Raw genomic sequence first — 16,334 nt, forward strand, 5'->3', positions numbered from 1 at the left:
CAAAGCAAGGCAGCAAGTAAGTAACTATACTCAACAGGGGTCTAGCCATAGGGGTGGCACAAGGTCTATTCCACAAGATGAAAGTATTGAACCAGGGCCATCCTTGTCATGCATTAATCTCCCCCCGGCCTCAACTCCTTATGTCATCATTCTAAGTGGGGTTCCAGAGTTATACAAGGGGTGTAAGGGATCTCACTCTGAGTTAAAAAAAAATGTATATTCTGGCTATCCAAGCATCGGCAATTTTCTATAGAGCTGCAGATCAAATTCTTATGATACGTAGGGTGGAATGGGTGGGCTGGAGGCCGAAAGATGTCCCTGGGCACTGTGTTGTGATACATTTCAGAGACCCAAAGATTGTGGAAAACTTTGCTTGACCACAATTTCTGTAGGGAGGATGGGAGTATTAAGTCCCTCCCCTTGGGCTAATTCTTTCCCCCATGTCTTATACCATACAATAGCAGTAACCAAAACGGGGACCAGCCAATGTCCTATGATGGTGGACAGAGAGGAGCCGTGAGCAGAGCTCAAAAACAGGTCTGCTTTAGCTCACTATTACCTGACACATTGTCACAGAGCTCTCTGGCCACTAATTGCCAACAAGGGGCAGTAGAAAATCCCAAACCCATCCCAGCCAGTCACTATGATACCAGCAATGGGTCAAGTCTGGAGGGGCTGGACAAGATTAGCCAACCTCATCAGGGTCAGCCTCTTTGTCCAACCTATCATAAGGGCCCTTCTCCTACATCGCAGCCAAGACCTGGAACGAGATCCCAGTCAATATCAGACACTCCCCGAACCTGCATGTCTTCAGGAAGGATCTCAAGACCTTGCTCTTCAACTGAGCCGGACCTGCCTACCACTCTCCCCCAGCGCATTGAGACCCTCACGGGTGAGTAGCATGCTTTTTAAACCCCCTCATAGATTGATAGAAATAGGCTACAATTTCTTTCCTGGAACGTAGCAGGTCTCTCTTCCAAATTAGATTACCCAGAATGGGGACAATTTATTGAACAATATGAGATCTGCATGTTCCAGGAAACATGGGCTTGGGTGGATACACAGAGAGTGGGCTACTATGTTTAGCATCATAGCTACCCATAGGGGTAGGGGAAGGCCTTCAGGTGGTCTGTGTATTTGGGTTGCCACACACTTAAGTTGCGACGTGAAGCAGATAGAGACCTCTTCTCGTGACATCCTCTGCATCTATTTGGCGTTTTCTACAAAGGTCAAAATTGCCCTGATTAATGTTTACTCACGGCCGGTATGGCATGGCCATGAGTCAACAACTCTTGATCAACTGAACGCTTTCCTCCCTATAATCCCTGATAACTTTTGGGTAATCATTGGTGGGCATTTAAATTGCCAGTTTGAGCCATTAAATTAATCAAGACTGGCAAACCTAGTGCAGAGGACCTATATTGGGCTATTCCAGAGCCCAATATTCCTCCAACACCGGCATGGCCTCCACTGGTGTTACAGACGTACACTCTTACCTTGAACCTCTCACTAAGAGCGTGCAATGACCTCTGACACCCCGGGGAATTCCACCTTCAATAGACAAGGGCATGCCTCTATCCTAGATTACATTCTAGTAGATACAAAATCCTGGCATAGGGTATTAGATTTAAAAATCATGCCCCGCCATTATAGCAATCACAATGCACTCATTTTTGAGGTAATCTCGCCATGTCCTAAGCATGTTTCTGAAGTTTCACCACCATCTGACCCTAGATTAATCGTGTTCAATTGCCGGAGGAGAGTTCGCTGTGGGGACTTTTCAAATTCACAAGTAAAAATGGCGTCTCTATACCAACTAATCATCCCATTTCTTACGATGGCGAATCACCTTATTTCATGCGATGGCAGACCTGTTTTCCTTCCCTAAATCTCCAATAACCATCAAGACTTACTTTCTACTATGGCCAATATCTTTCACCCAATTAAGAATTCTAGGGGGATCAAAAAAGCTTGTCACCCATCGTATAATGATAGCTCTGGCATAGCCAAGTCAGATCTTTTTGCAGCCGACTGGACTACGGGAACCAGCCGACTGGACTACGGGAACACCCTCTACGCCGGAACCACAGTCAAACTGCAGAAAAGACTCCAACGCATCCAGAACGCCTCCGCACGACGCGTCCTGGACATCCCCCGACACAGCCACATCTCCGGCCACCTGAGAGACCTGCACTGGCTCCCCGTCAGCAAGAGGATCACATTCAGGCTCCTCACCCACGCACACAAGGCTCTCCACGACCTGGGCCCCAAGTACCTCAACGACCGCCTGACCTTCTACGCGCCCACCCGCCAGCTACGATCGACCAGCCTTGCCCTCGCCGCCGTACCACGCATCCACAGAGCCACCACCAGAGGAGATACCTGGCAGCCAAGACTTGGAACTCCCTCCCCATCCATCTTCGGTTGACCCAGGACCATCTTTCCTTCAGGAAGCAACTCAAGACCTGGCTGTTCGTGCAGTAACTTACCCCCCTCCCCCAGCGCCTTAAGACCCTTCCGGGTGAGTAGCGCGCTATACAAATGCTTGATTGATTGATTGATTGAGCATTAAAGCAAATGACAGACCATTGGCTAGGGTAAAAAGGGCAGCCCATAAATACGCCATCGCCACGCCAAAAAGTAGTTGGAAGAGTAAAAAATGGAACACCCTCAGTAGTGCCTTAAACAACCATGATATGAGGTCTTTCTGGAACGTGGTTAATTCAGGTTCCCGAGAGGGCAAACCGGCCATAGAACCTAATATTGCAGAAGATGTTTGGAAGGCACATTTTGAAGTTTTATACTCAAGGGTGGTGGATGAGGATGGGTCAGTGGATAATGCATCAAATCCCCCTGAGCTAACTTATGTAGACATCCCTCCTATTTCCCTTAAAGCGATAACTGAGGCACCGAGGAGGCTAACCCCCTCCAATGCACCAGGGTTAGATAAAATCCCTGGGGACCTCTTCTGTTCCGAGCCAACCATCTGGACCCTCTATTTGTGGTCCTTGTTCAATGCTATCTTGCAGAGCATGGCGATTCCCACCACCTGGGTGGGGGGTGAAATTATACCATTCTTCAAAAAGGGTTCACCGCCTTTACCTGTGAACTATCGCTCCATTAGCCCTATTGACGTCTGCCCGTTTACTCTTGGGGCGACTCCAGAGCTGGATAGATTAACATAATGTTCTTAGTCCCCTTCAAGACAGGTTCAGAACTAAGATTTCTACAACTGACCACATTTTTAGACTACAACTATAATATTGGAAATTAGTGTGTATAGAGGGTGGCAGCCTCTATCTAATATTTGTGGACAGAAAATCTACCTTCGACCTGGTGCAAAGGGACAAATGTTGGGAAATTTTACTGGCCATGGGAGTCCCAGCATACCTCTGCCATCAGTTTAAACGTTTACATATGGGCAATTATGCCCAAATTAGGTAGGCAAAAATTGAGAATTTACAGCTCCCCTACCGGTAGAAAGAGGTGTTCATCAAGGCTGTGTCCTGGCCCCAACTCTTTTTTGCCTTTTTATTAATGGCCTTGTTGAGACCTTGATAGCTGGCAAGGACATTGATGCCCCTAGGCTAGCAAATAGAAAAATACCAGCTTTGATGTTCGCAGACAACACCCTCTTGCTCTCAAAATCATATATGAGAATCCAGAGTTACCTTGATATTTTTAGTGTATTCTGCAGAAACCAGGATCTGGAGATAAATATCCAGAAAACTAAGTATATGGTATTTAATGCAAGCAAAAGCTCTAGGTCTGACCCCCGGTTAGATGGAAGAGCACTAGAGAGGGTGTCCAGTTTTTAATACCTCGGGATAACAATTACTGAAAATATGGACTGGGGTGCACAAATCAAGAAAACAAGTTTAAAGGTGGCCCAGACAACAGGGGGCCTGATCAAGGTCTATAGAAGTTGTTCCCACAAATTTGTTGGCCCGGCAATGGGAATTTATACAATCCAAGCATGGGGTGCTGCCCTACATGGTGCTGAAATTTGGGCCACCACCCATCTAGCTCGTTAGTGACTGTTGAGAACTCCTATTCCAGGCAATTATTGGGTCTTCCCTCCAGCACCCCACTAACACCTCTCCGCATGGATGTTGGGATTAGACCTATTGCAGACGAAGCCGCTCTAAGACCCTTTTTATTCTGGCAACATCTGTGGAGTACTCCTGAATTCAAAATTCAAAAGACCTTTATTCGAATTTCTTAAATTCATAAAAGTACACATATAAGAACAGTTCAACAATGTTTAAAAATACAGTTTCATAAAGATTAAAAACCAATACAGCAATCATTCAGGGATTTTCCATCATTTTACGTACACGTGTTATAAGTCTTAAGAAAGTGCTGGTGCGAAAAATTAATTCAACCGAATCCAGGGAGAGTAACATTAAACGGGACTCCTACAAAGAAAGGAGTCTTTGTTTTCTAAGATAAGGTGTTAAAAACCAATTAATATATTTTAGATAAAATTTACAGAAGAATAGAAAATGCAACTCATTCTGTGTACTAATACCATCACACGGGCAAGGGTTATATTCTGTAGGGCGGTGGTAACCCAAAGGGAAACCCAATAGAAATTTTACAGAACCTGCCCTTAGGCGAAATAACAAAGACCTTTCCCAGTTAGACATGGGAAGGTTGAGGTAAAGTGGAAATGGTTGCTTACACAGATCGTTCTCTATATATCTAACAATAGTAGATTTGGATATTTCCCTTTCCATTCTTTCTGTGTCAAAAAGTGCATATAGTGCTTGCTTAACCTCTGCCTTATCTTTAGGTTCAATTCTGAGTGGGTCAGAAAAAAGATAGCCTCTATTCACGGCACTTAGTGTTTTTAGAACTCCAGTGAGCCAGGGAATTGATAAGCCGTGATCACATTTGAGGCAGTCTTTAATTATATTTTGTGTTAAGGTGGCTGCATTGTTCCTCCAAATTCTCAACCAGAATAAAGCTGGTCTGGATCTAATAAAATCACAGATATAAGGGAGGTTTAGCTCTTTATGACAAATGAATTCAGAGGATGAGATTGGGGCGCCCAATAGTTTCCTGCTAAAGCAGCTCTCTTCGCGTTGAATACCGGGACTGTTACCCGAACCCCAAACCTCAGCCCCATAGGTGGCAACAGAAATGCACTGTGATCTAAACAATTTAAAAATGGCTCTGGTAGCACCTAATTTCTTTGGGTGTGGGAGGCTCAATATTGAATTAGTTGCATACAGGGATGAGTTGAGAGAAGTCTTGAGCCTACATGGAGCGGATTAATTACTTTGGTTGGCGCACATTAGAAACATCAGTGTGGCCATGTGCAGGGGGAACCTATTGGATCACGCTGAAGAAACTTGCTTGGCGATTCCAAGGAAGGTCTTGATTGAGAGCTATAGAGAACACAAAGTTGCCCAGTTATACAGAAGGACCACAGCTGGCCAAATGACCTTGGGATTCCTGGACGTATAGCCTAGAACTGTTTTAGATGACATCCAGCTGCTCCTGGACAAGAAACTACATTTGCAATCTAGACATGGGGCGCTTCCGTTGCGCACCTTTATGAATAAGTGGGCAGGTTCTTCCAATTTGGGTTACCCAGCCTGCAATCATGCAGAAGAAACGGAAATTCATGTGTTATTCTTCTGTCAAGGCTACAAGAGGGTAAGGAGCGCATGGCTACTTCAGATACACAGGAAGTTATTGTCTAGGCGTTGCTGTGAGGTATATAAGCTATTGAAATACGATACCCACCTGCCCATTGTGTTTTCTATATCATGTATTTTATTCTCTATGTGGTGCACCCCTAGAGCCTGTTTTAAAGAAGAATCTATAGGCGTGGCAGGTTCACTATTACATTTTATGTAAATAGGACTCCGTTTTTTTCTGTATTCTTATCCCAATGAATTAATTTGATGACTTTTTAAAGATTCTTTTGAACTTTTATGTGCTGTATAAATTGTTCTATGTAATCTTTTATATTTTGGTTACCATTGAATGCTGATAGATGAGGTCTTCCATGACTTCACTAAAAATGATGGTCCTGGGCAATTTTAACAGCCCTTGTATGTATAGGTTTTGCACTTTAAAAATTTAAGATGTAGTAGGCACATGCACTTTATTGAGATAAATAATTATCTCCTGCCTCCCCATACTCTAGACAGGGACAAAGGAATAGTAGAACAACTTAGGGTCACTGGAGGAGTCCTTTTCCTGTCTTGGCATGGTTTGTTTATTTAATCGATTATGACGTTATTAATAATGCATATGCTTTTGCCTTCTCCGAGTATATCACAAGCACAGCAAAAGAACTCTTCAATAGCTGAGTGATGGATGCTTTTTGAAAAATATATGTATTTTATTGTATTACATATTTTGCTTAATTAAATGGTATTTTGCTGTTTGTATATTGTACAAGTTATTTATGGCTTTTATATCCAAGGGTTAATTTTTGCTTTATTGTAATTGACGAGAGGATGAGATGATTACGTTAAGCAACATGTATACAATTCTCACCATCAATGTGCTATTTGGTGCCTCATGCAAAGCAATGGTTATTTTTCTGAATTGAATGTATTGTATTATATTTTAATTGTGCTTTTATGGCCGTATAGGCCGAAATAAAGTTTTATGATGATGATATTCTTTTCACTGGTTTCAATCTTAATTGTATAATTTAGTACCACTATGTTGAGTTTTCATGTCTTATATTTAAAAATGTGTTCATATAATGATGGGAATTCCATGTGCATATTTCAATGGGAGGATGTGTTACTTTTGTATCATTTGGTCACATTAGATTGCTGTACTTCTTCAATTTGAGATTTTAATAAAGCATACTTCAACAAAAAAGTAACTGTTGGTATTGGTACCACATGTGTCCATTACTTACCTGAGGAAACACAAACTCCTCTGGCCCAGGAGAGCACAATGAATAGTCTTGTGACATCTGTAAGAGGGTGATACTGGGTGGAGTCAGACATTTCTTCATTCTAAAAAGGTAACTTCAGCTGCTCTTCATCAAAAGTGCCTGCTGTTGGGCAGTGCGGCCAGTGCCGCTGCACCCGGCATCAGGCTTGGAGTCGAGCATTTTGAAGTAACTGCATGGTATAGGCTTAGAACCTTATTTTTTTTTACCCAATCTTGCACTATTCAAAGGTTGCGAAAAAGTGTTCCTTTTGACAGTAATACATTGTTATTAGTAAAGACGACCTCAACCACTGTGTTACAATGTAAATCCTGAATTTGTGTATCTACATACCAGGCTGTCTTAACATATAATACCTACCTCTATGGATGACATGTGACTACTACACCTTCCAGTCCTCATTATCTGACGTAACATTTCTTAGAAATTGATCTACACACTGATATGATTCATTGTCGCTGCAAGCGTGCGTTGTAAAGCGCTCTGATACCCTACAGTGGTTTGACTAGCCTTATAAAATAAATTAAATACATGTGAGAGAGGGACTATAGAGAGATGAGGTTCAACTGTGGAGGGTGGTAGTGAGGGAATTTGTTGAGTGAGAGGTTATTGGTGGGGCACCAACAATGATTGTTGCACCTGGCGCCGCCAGCGCTAGCGTCCGCCCTGTTTCAGTCCAGCAGCAGTGAAGCCGCTTTTCTATTCTGTACTGGTAGATGAGAGTGTTGCAAACTGTCACCCAGCGGGATCATATGCTTCGCGCATGACAACAATGAATTATTCCTTACTGTTGCATGTTAGTGATCAGAATTGTCAATCCTTGCCTGATGCTTGAGTGCCTTATACATTTCATCACAGAACCTTTGCCACCTTTTCCTCTCATGCAGTGCTGACACCTTGATTGCACGTGCACGACACAGATGCAAAAGCATTGAAATTATTAAATCTATTAAATCAAGCTGCAGTTCCACTAGTCGTTCTGGGTGCCCCTCACGAGTCAAATGCAAAAGCATTGAAACCCTTTCATGAAGCTGCAGTTCCACTAGTCATTACTAGGTGTCCCTCATGAGTCAAATGCAAAAGCATTTGACTTGAGGGACACCTAGCAACGACTAGTTGAACTGCAGCTTGATGTAATAATTGTAATGCTTTTGCATTTTACTCGTGAGGGACACCTAGTAACGACTAGTTGAACTGCAGCTCTTTGTAGAATTATTTTGATATTGGATACTATAATATTCACTGCCCACTGCTAATCTCATCCCATAATGCTTTGCAGGGCCTTTGGTTGGGATTGTATTTATGCACAGAACTGTTCTTGGGGTGGTCCTAAGAGGATGGGACCACAACCGAATCGTTCAGCAAGATGTGCTCTTTGTTTTCAAGGCATCTGCTTTGTCCTCCCCCTAGGTTAGGGGGGACCCCAAAATCTTCCCATCTCTCATTGCCTGGTACTTTTAGTTTTCAAAGTTCACTATTGTGAATTGGTTATATGCGTTGTAGCATGTAAAGTTGCTTTTTCAGAGCATTTTAGGGTGCAGTTTAGTAGCTGGGTACGTGGAGGAACAGATAGGGGAATTGCATTGTTGACATTCCTGATACTTTATGGATGAGGCACTTTATGGATGAGGCCTAGAATGTCGTTTAGAAATGCAGTTTGTTCTTCTTCAGAGAGGAGCTTCCTGTAGCCTTACCATTTGGTAGATAATGGTAGTAAAGGGTGGAATGCTGTCTCTGTTGTTCAAGGTGAAAGGTCATCTATTAGTGAGGCCAGCTTTGGTCTCTTTCCTGATCACTGTTCGGTGTGGTTGTTTATAGCCCACACCTCTCTCTGCTTCTGTTGTGAGTGCCCCAGGCTGGAGACTATCCTGCTGTGAGGAGTGTTACTCAACACAAAGGCTGTCAGGAGAGTATCCTAGAAAGGACACGTGAAAAAATAACCACTCCAAAATGGTTTTGAAAGTGCAGACAGTGAGTCCACATCTCCAGCACACTTTAAAATGTATAGCATTGGGAGCCACTGACACACTTGTTTTTCAAGTTCCAGGTTCTCTTTGACCAGGGAAAGGGGTGCTTTGCTGAGTACTCAAAGAACTGCTGTTAATCAAAGCTGATGTCCACCTGACAGCCAACTTCCCAGAAGTAAGTGAACATCACTTGATTTCTTGCCTTGCTGGAAGAAGCTGTTCCTCTGACCTGAATGCCTAGATGCCGGTTTGCCTACTGAGAGAGGGCAGGAGCTTACCAACCTTCAAGGAGGTGCGATGGTTGGGGGAGTTCCAGACGCAGCATGAATCTGGTGAAGTGAGGGTCTGCCAGGAGAAGGAAGGCTTTGGAGAGCAATCTGTAAGTTTGAAGACCACAGAGCACAGTCTTTCTAAGATCACTTTTCCAAGCGTGAATCATAGAAATCAGCCATCGCGGCTGTGACCAAGAACTGCATCTGAGGTGGACTTTACTACTGTAACCTGAGTTGTGCATGTCAGATGTCACTGCTGTGACCTGAGTTGTGTGAAGTGGACATTGCCACTCTGACTAGAGTTGTGCCATAAGTGGACACTGTGGCTGCATTTGAAGAGTACTCCCGCAGCTACTCTCATGCTGCCACATGATTGACCCCTAACCCTGTGGAGGCCTACCTGGTGCACCTCACTTTGACACCCAAGAGTGGGTTGGATTCCTGCCATAAAGCTCTGTTAACTCCCAGTGCCTGCACCCGTCTGCAAGAACATTGATTGGTGTTTTACTGAAGAACACCTGGAACACAGGCCAAGCCTATAACTGGCGTGTCTCCTCCTAGAAGTGGGAGAGAAGAGTGACACATGCTGTACGTCCTTGTTACCCACTGTAGGTACTGAAAGTTGTGATCAATCTACTGCCTGCTGCATGTCATTACGTGGCAGTGCTCATTGGGGTCCGCCCCTTCGAAAGGGGCAGAAGGAATCCTTTGAGGACAATTTAACAAATCCATGGACTGGTTAGTACGGAATAGGGGATTCCCAACTTTTTATGCAAAAGAAATGTTAATAGTTTGTAGGTGTCATTTGATTGGGCCCAACCCTGGAGACATGACTAGTGACTGTGTCATTATAAACTTTAGATTACTGTATCTAGTTCGCATGGAGAAGCCCTGTCAATCTGGTGCCCCTGGGATCTTTCTACAAACTTCTAAGCTGCAATCCTCAGCATTGTATGAGCCCAGAGGGTGCTCCAAAAGATCATTCTACAATTTCCCACCAATACCAGCAGCTGCTTGCATTTTTCTCTTTCCAACCCACTATCTACTAAGTGAAATAACAAGGGCTTCTCTGCAATGCCCTGAAGTCACCCTAGGGCAGCAAATGGCCTGTTATCCCTTCCCTACAACAGAGTGGATGTTCTTGCAAGTGTGGACTGACTATCAACTCCAATATCCTTAGTCACCATCAATAGTAAGGTGAAAGTGCCTCTCCCTGATGGTGAGCTTGTTGGTTCCAATGCTGCCCATAACCTTGCTCTTTTGAGTTCGAACATTGCAGGGATCAAAGGGAAGTTATAAAATACATTTTGGAGGGCCTTCATTAATAGGTATGACATTGTTTACCTGCAAGAGACTTGGGCCATCGCACTCACCTCCTTTGATGGCTATGCCTGCTATTCCTGCCCAGGTATCCCCTATTCCCATGGAAAGGCCATGGGAGGCCTAGTATTTTGGAATTGTGTAAATCTTTGTGTGAAAGTCACATCTATTAACTCTGGATCCACAGCATTCCAAACACAGAAGAAATTTTTTTAGATTAGAAAATAAAAAATTGTACTTTTATAATAATGATTTTGTTAATCTTACATGTGTTCACTTTACTCAGGTGTTTACTTTTCTTTCTAATTTCAGGCTTCTAATGGTAACACTATAATGCAGCACCCCTACCTATTGTGTGGGGATTTTAATGCCAAGCTGGTTTTGCAATAATTAAGGGAGGGGGCCATGAGGGAGCATTGCACAGTGATCCCAGTGATGCAAGGGAAATCGAGTTGGCTAGTCATCTGGCTGAACATGACTTGATTAATTTAGTCAACACTTTTAGTGAGGACGAGCTTCCCCCACCAACCTTTAGGGGGCAAGGTCGCCCATTCACCATTGATATTTTTATGTGACTAGGGACATTTTTAACTATTTTCTCAAAGGGGAATTTGGGCTGACAGATTGGGGACCATAATGCCTTAGGAGCTTTGGGGTGGCTACCAGTAAGCAGACTTCAATCTTTTGCTTGTGTTATTCCCAACAAGCACTCCACTGATGGTTTTAGGCTTTTATTATATGGCATCTTAAAGACCCGACAATCGTACTGTGTTTACTATTGACCCAACATCAGGGGCTATTTATAAACTGCCGAACAGAAGCGGGGGGAACATCTTATCAGCCCAGTTTGGTGCACTAACGAAGGCAATCAAACAACTTCTTTTTAGACCAGTGAAGGCAGATAAGGGATGCTCAGGCTGGTTTGTCGAGCACTGCTCGGCATCAAGCCAGAGATTAAGATTAGCTTTGTCTGCATCCCCACGAGATCAGGTTGAAGTCCGGGCTGCACATCAAAGCTATTAGCACGCACACTAGGAAGGAGACCTTGCGCTACGCGGATTGGGAAACCTTGGAAAATGCCACATTGTTCGAGAACAAGTAGTGTTTTTGGGATACAGTCAAAACATTAAAATCCAGAAGTTCTCCTGAAAGCCCTTCGTTGCAATGTAACATCTTGGGCACTGATTTGGCACAGATTGGTCAGCACATTTCTTCTCCATTTATCACCTTAACTAACTCCTTATTTCATAGGTTGCTCAAATCATCCCCCTAGTAGTGAACCTAGCAGAAGTAAATCAGATTATACTGATGGGATCCCAATCAATCTCATTTGAAGTATTGTTATACTTTGGGATCCCTTGATCACTAATGTTTTTAACTGTTCATTAAATATGCAAATCCCATGCTCTTAGAAACTTTCCACCATTGTGCCCATCTTTAAAAAAAGGTTACTGTATGTTTCTAAAGTTCTTTTGGTCAATTTCTTTTTTAAATAGTTCAGTAAAAATGATTGGCACAGTGATATACAGTCGACTAGTGACCTCTACCCACACTTAACACTTACCCTGGTAGACATGCCAAGAGTTGCTGGTGCCCAGGTACTCGCATTGCTCTACTTGGAAGACGCTGTTCTGCCGGCCCAGACACGAAATGCCCTGCAAACATTGGTGGGCCATTTTGTCCATTTCATGGATAGTCTTGACTTGGTTACCAACTATGGCAAGTCCCAGATCATGGCCTGTGGTCGAGGTAGGATTGCAACCCACAGGTTTATTATCAAGGGACAGTCATTGCAGAGCATAAATACTTTAGCAACTTGGGTGTTATCTTTGATACCTAGGGGTCCTGGCAGACCCAGCTGAACAGTTCATGTCTGAAGCTGAGTAAGTCAGCTGTGACAATTTTCAATCTTTCAAGCACGAGCCAAAGGGGAACCATCTGGCCATAGATGAAAGAATATAATGCACAGTGTGTCTCAGGTGCCACATAGGGGGTGGGGCTTTGGGGTTGTCTTAAGAGCGCCCTTCTGCAGTTCGAGGAAATTCATATATGCAGGAGGCTTTTACACTTGCCACCGATAGCCTCTTGTCATATTATGCACCTGGAGCTAAACCAGTGATACATAGGCGACAGGGTCCAGTTAGATCAACTATTATTGTGGGTCAGCATGTGGACTAATCCGTATGCCCAACTCTGTAGAGACATCAACTTGGATTGCCTCAGCTTGGATAAATGAAGTACCATTCCCTGGCTAAATTACATCTCACACACATTTGAGGAGCTGGTTTCGCTTCTTTTTTTGTCTCTGAAGAGTATCAAAAATTTTGATAAATCACTGTTCACGAACCATTTTAGGGATTTTTGTGAAGCTAGAAGGCTACAAACTGATTTAACGAAAAACACGGTGCTGGTTTTTTGCAGATACTTTGCTAGTGCAGAGCCTGTTTTTTATTTGATACTTAGCCTCACATTATGGGAAGAGTCTCTCCTTTTCTGCTTTAGGGCTGGTACGGTTTGGGGGCTCAACAGCACAGGCAACTCAACAGATATGTTGGGGGGACATATCTCAACTTGTTCATGTGATGGGGTCTCTGAATAATCTGAATCGCCAAGATGGCCAAGCAGACCTAATCAGCTGAGGCTCTGTGGCGAGCAAGCGAGAAAAGACAACCACGGCAAACCTAGAAGGGACTCCCTGACATGGGAACAGCTTGGAGAAACCGGAGAGCAATGGGGATCTAAAATCTTACCAGATCGCTGCCGGAGATACGTCAAAATTGACGGATAAGTGGAAGCTGGTGGAGACCTACACAACCGGGAGAGGCTCTGAGGAGGAGAGAAGCCTGCGGTGCATCACGGTTCCACATTGCAGAATGGGACTATTATCCTGAAGCGTCCAGTTACCGGCTGAGCCGCCAGTGGTGGGGCCCCCCACCACTTCTCAGGAGAAACAATGAGTGTGCTGCATTAGTGGGGGTGGAGCATTGAACTGCAAGACTCAGGGCATTGCGGGTCCCGCAGACCTGAAATTGAAATCGAGCATGCTGAAATAACGGGCGAGCAGCTGTAGACCAGCAGGTTCCCCTCCGGTGCAGCGAGCAGGCGAGGAAACACATGTGGAGGCTGATGCCTTACTCCAATATGGCATCTATGCAAGCCACGAAAGATCTCCTCTAATGCAGGTACTGGCGGGGCTAGTGGAGTCTGCAGGGCCTAACAGAGGCCTACAAAGCAGTTTACCCTGGTTTTTGGAGGCATCTGAGTGCAGCAAATGAGGGATTTCAGTATACCCGGGTGCCTGACCTCGACATGGCCACCACACCAAAGGCCTGAAACAGCCTGTCTCCTGCCTACAATTTCTCACACTCATTAGAGATCTTTAGCTACACAAGCAGGGAACATACTCGACGTGGGGACCCACATGGAGCAAAAGGAAACTAGGGAGGACAGAGTCAAGGGAGGAAGAGGCAGAGGAACACAAGATGGCTGCCAGGTGAGGAGCTCCGGCCGGGAGCTCCCTGACTAGGGACTGCCTTTTTTGGTATTAATCCTTGGAAATATCCTCCTTCTACCACCCACACCTCGGGGGATCTGTGGACTGCATCCCAGCATCTCCTCCCACCTCCCGAGTGAATTTTGTTGTCTGGCCACAACACCCACCGAGTACCCAGATAGACGCTAGTGGAGCCCGATCAACATGGCCGATGCTTCGGTTGAGCTGCCTTCATATCTGAGAGAAGATAGGCTGGGGATCACCCCTCTGGCCGTCACCTACCTTCCGAGCATGACCACGGTTGCTCGGCATCCAACTACGCATTTCTCGGACTGCTTCTGGGACGCATGAGTTGTGTTCCCCTGACAAAGCAGCAACGTGAATGCTGCGACGCCGCTGCCCTGTGTCACTGAGCTTGCTTCCTCTACGAATCCCTTCTATGCTCCATGGACTTGTTTTCTGTGTTATTCTATGCTATGGCAACCTGATGCAATTATGTAAAACAGTTTTTCTTAACGCTACTCTCATCTAAAGCGCTCTGATACCTCCGGGTCTAGCCAGCGCTATATAAAACTCTTCAAATAAATAATTGCTTTTACACTACATGTTTTTTCTGCAACTTCTTTAGTTACCATTCCTTATTGTTGCTCAAACATCTTTTAAAACCATTGGGCAATCACAGGTGTAGAGAGGCTTGTTCCATCTGCAAATGTTGAATACACCTGTCAGGGCATTCTTTTTCCCAAAAACTGCAGTTAGAACTAGGAAAAGTATGGAGGGTCCACTCTGTTGAAACAATATTTATCTGTTTGTTGTCTTTCAAATTCTGAATTTTGCGCTTTTTATCATTGGTTTTATTATGTTTTTCTGTTTTATTCAGAACTTTGCACATTTTACAAATGCTTATAAATGTTTGATTGCTTTGTGTCGTTTATGGCCATAAATTGGCCGAATAAAGATTAACAGGTACACGCATCAACCATTTCTGCAAGCGCAAACGGTGCAATTCGCAAAAATCGGCTGTTTGCAAAAAGGGCATTTGCGATGCATCAAGGTTCAAGGCACTCGCAATTTGAGAATTCGCAATTAATTGCGATTTCTTAAATTGCGATTGCATTTAAGGAATCGCATTTTGCGATTCCTTAAATGCAAGGCAAGAACCACTTCAAAATAACGATTTTGCTACTAGGGGGCGCAAAGTGCATTTTTCAAAGTTGTAGGTTACACGCACACATGCCCTTAGGGCATGTGTGTGCTCAACATGTGTGCACAGAGCAATTTCAGGAGTGCAACAGGGTGTCCTTTGGGCAGCCTTGCACCCTTGAAATTGCATGGGCAATTTGCGAGTACCTATTGGTACTCGCAAATTGTGCATGCAATCTCCCATTCATTCCTATAGGCCTGTAGGCCCATAGGAATGAATGGGAAGGTATTCCTTAATTGCGACTCGCAATTTGCGACTCGCAATTTAAGAATGTTTAGGAATCGCTATTTTAATAGCGATTCCTACATGCATAGGCTTTTGAAAGTCCTTAATTGAGATTCCTTAATAATCGCAATCAAGGACTTGCAAAAGCTTTTCTTGATGCATGTGCCTGTATATCTATTGAACTGAGCGCAAACATAGTGACTCAGCGTAATTTGCACCTGAGCCTTGATACATGCCTAATAGGCACTCTAAACCTAGACGAAACTGCCCAGAACCATGAGAGTGGGGATATGTGGGAAAGGGGATGGAGTGGGCAGAATTCAAGGTGCATTAATCCAAGTGCCCGGGTGTTTTTATAGTATCTGCAATCAACTCCTTTGTAGTATTTCAATGTAAGTGTGTAGATTAAAGCAATTTTCTTTTCTAAAGTAAAGCACTGGGGGGCATATCATCAAGCAGGCGATAAAATATTATCGCCGCTTTTGCGTCCGTTTTCGGATGAAAAGCAGCGATAATTTTATCGCCTTATCAGCAAGGTCACGCTATCGCGTGAAACCTTGCCTTATCACCATTTCCCTTAACGCCCATCTTTGCATTTCTAATGAGATGCAAAGTGGGCGTTCCTCCCCAGGATAACGGGAGAAATGCCGCTAAGCAACATTTCTCCTATTAGCAAGCCTCATGCAAAGCAGCATAGCGACAGGAAAAGTAGCGATAACCCCTGTTATCGCTACTTTACTTACACCTGCTTTGAAATTGACTTAGCCATGATATCCTATGGAAGGTGGATTTTTTTTGCATATTTTATATAGCGCGAACTCGACCCGAAGGTATTGGAGCGCTTTACATAGCACCGTATTTACATTACACATTCAGGCACGGGGAGATTAAGTGATTTGCCCAGAATCACAGGATGTGGACGCGT

The 16,334-nt window shown here is 44.1% G+C and overlaps 1 long non-coding RNA gene across 3 annotated transcripts in view; it reads right to left on the reverse strand.

Annotated features, from left to right (window-relative positions):
* The window catches only part of LOC146809053 (uncharacterized), a 257,051-nt gene that overhangs the window by 141,397 nt on the left and 99,320 nt on the right, over window positions 1-16,334 (reverse strand). The gene's annotated exons all lie outside the window — the stretch shown is intronic.

The sequence above is a fragment of the Triturus cristatus genome, chromosome 7 (assembly GCF_964204655.1).
Source record: "Triturus cristatus chromosome 7, aTriCri1.1, whole genome shotgun sequence".
In the NCBI taxonomy this organism is placed as follows: domain Eukaryota; kingdom Metazoa; phylum Chordata; class Amphibia; order Caudata; family Salamandridae; genus Triturus; species Triturus cristatus.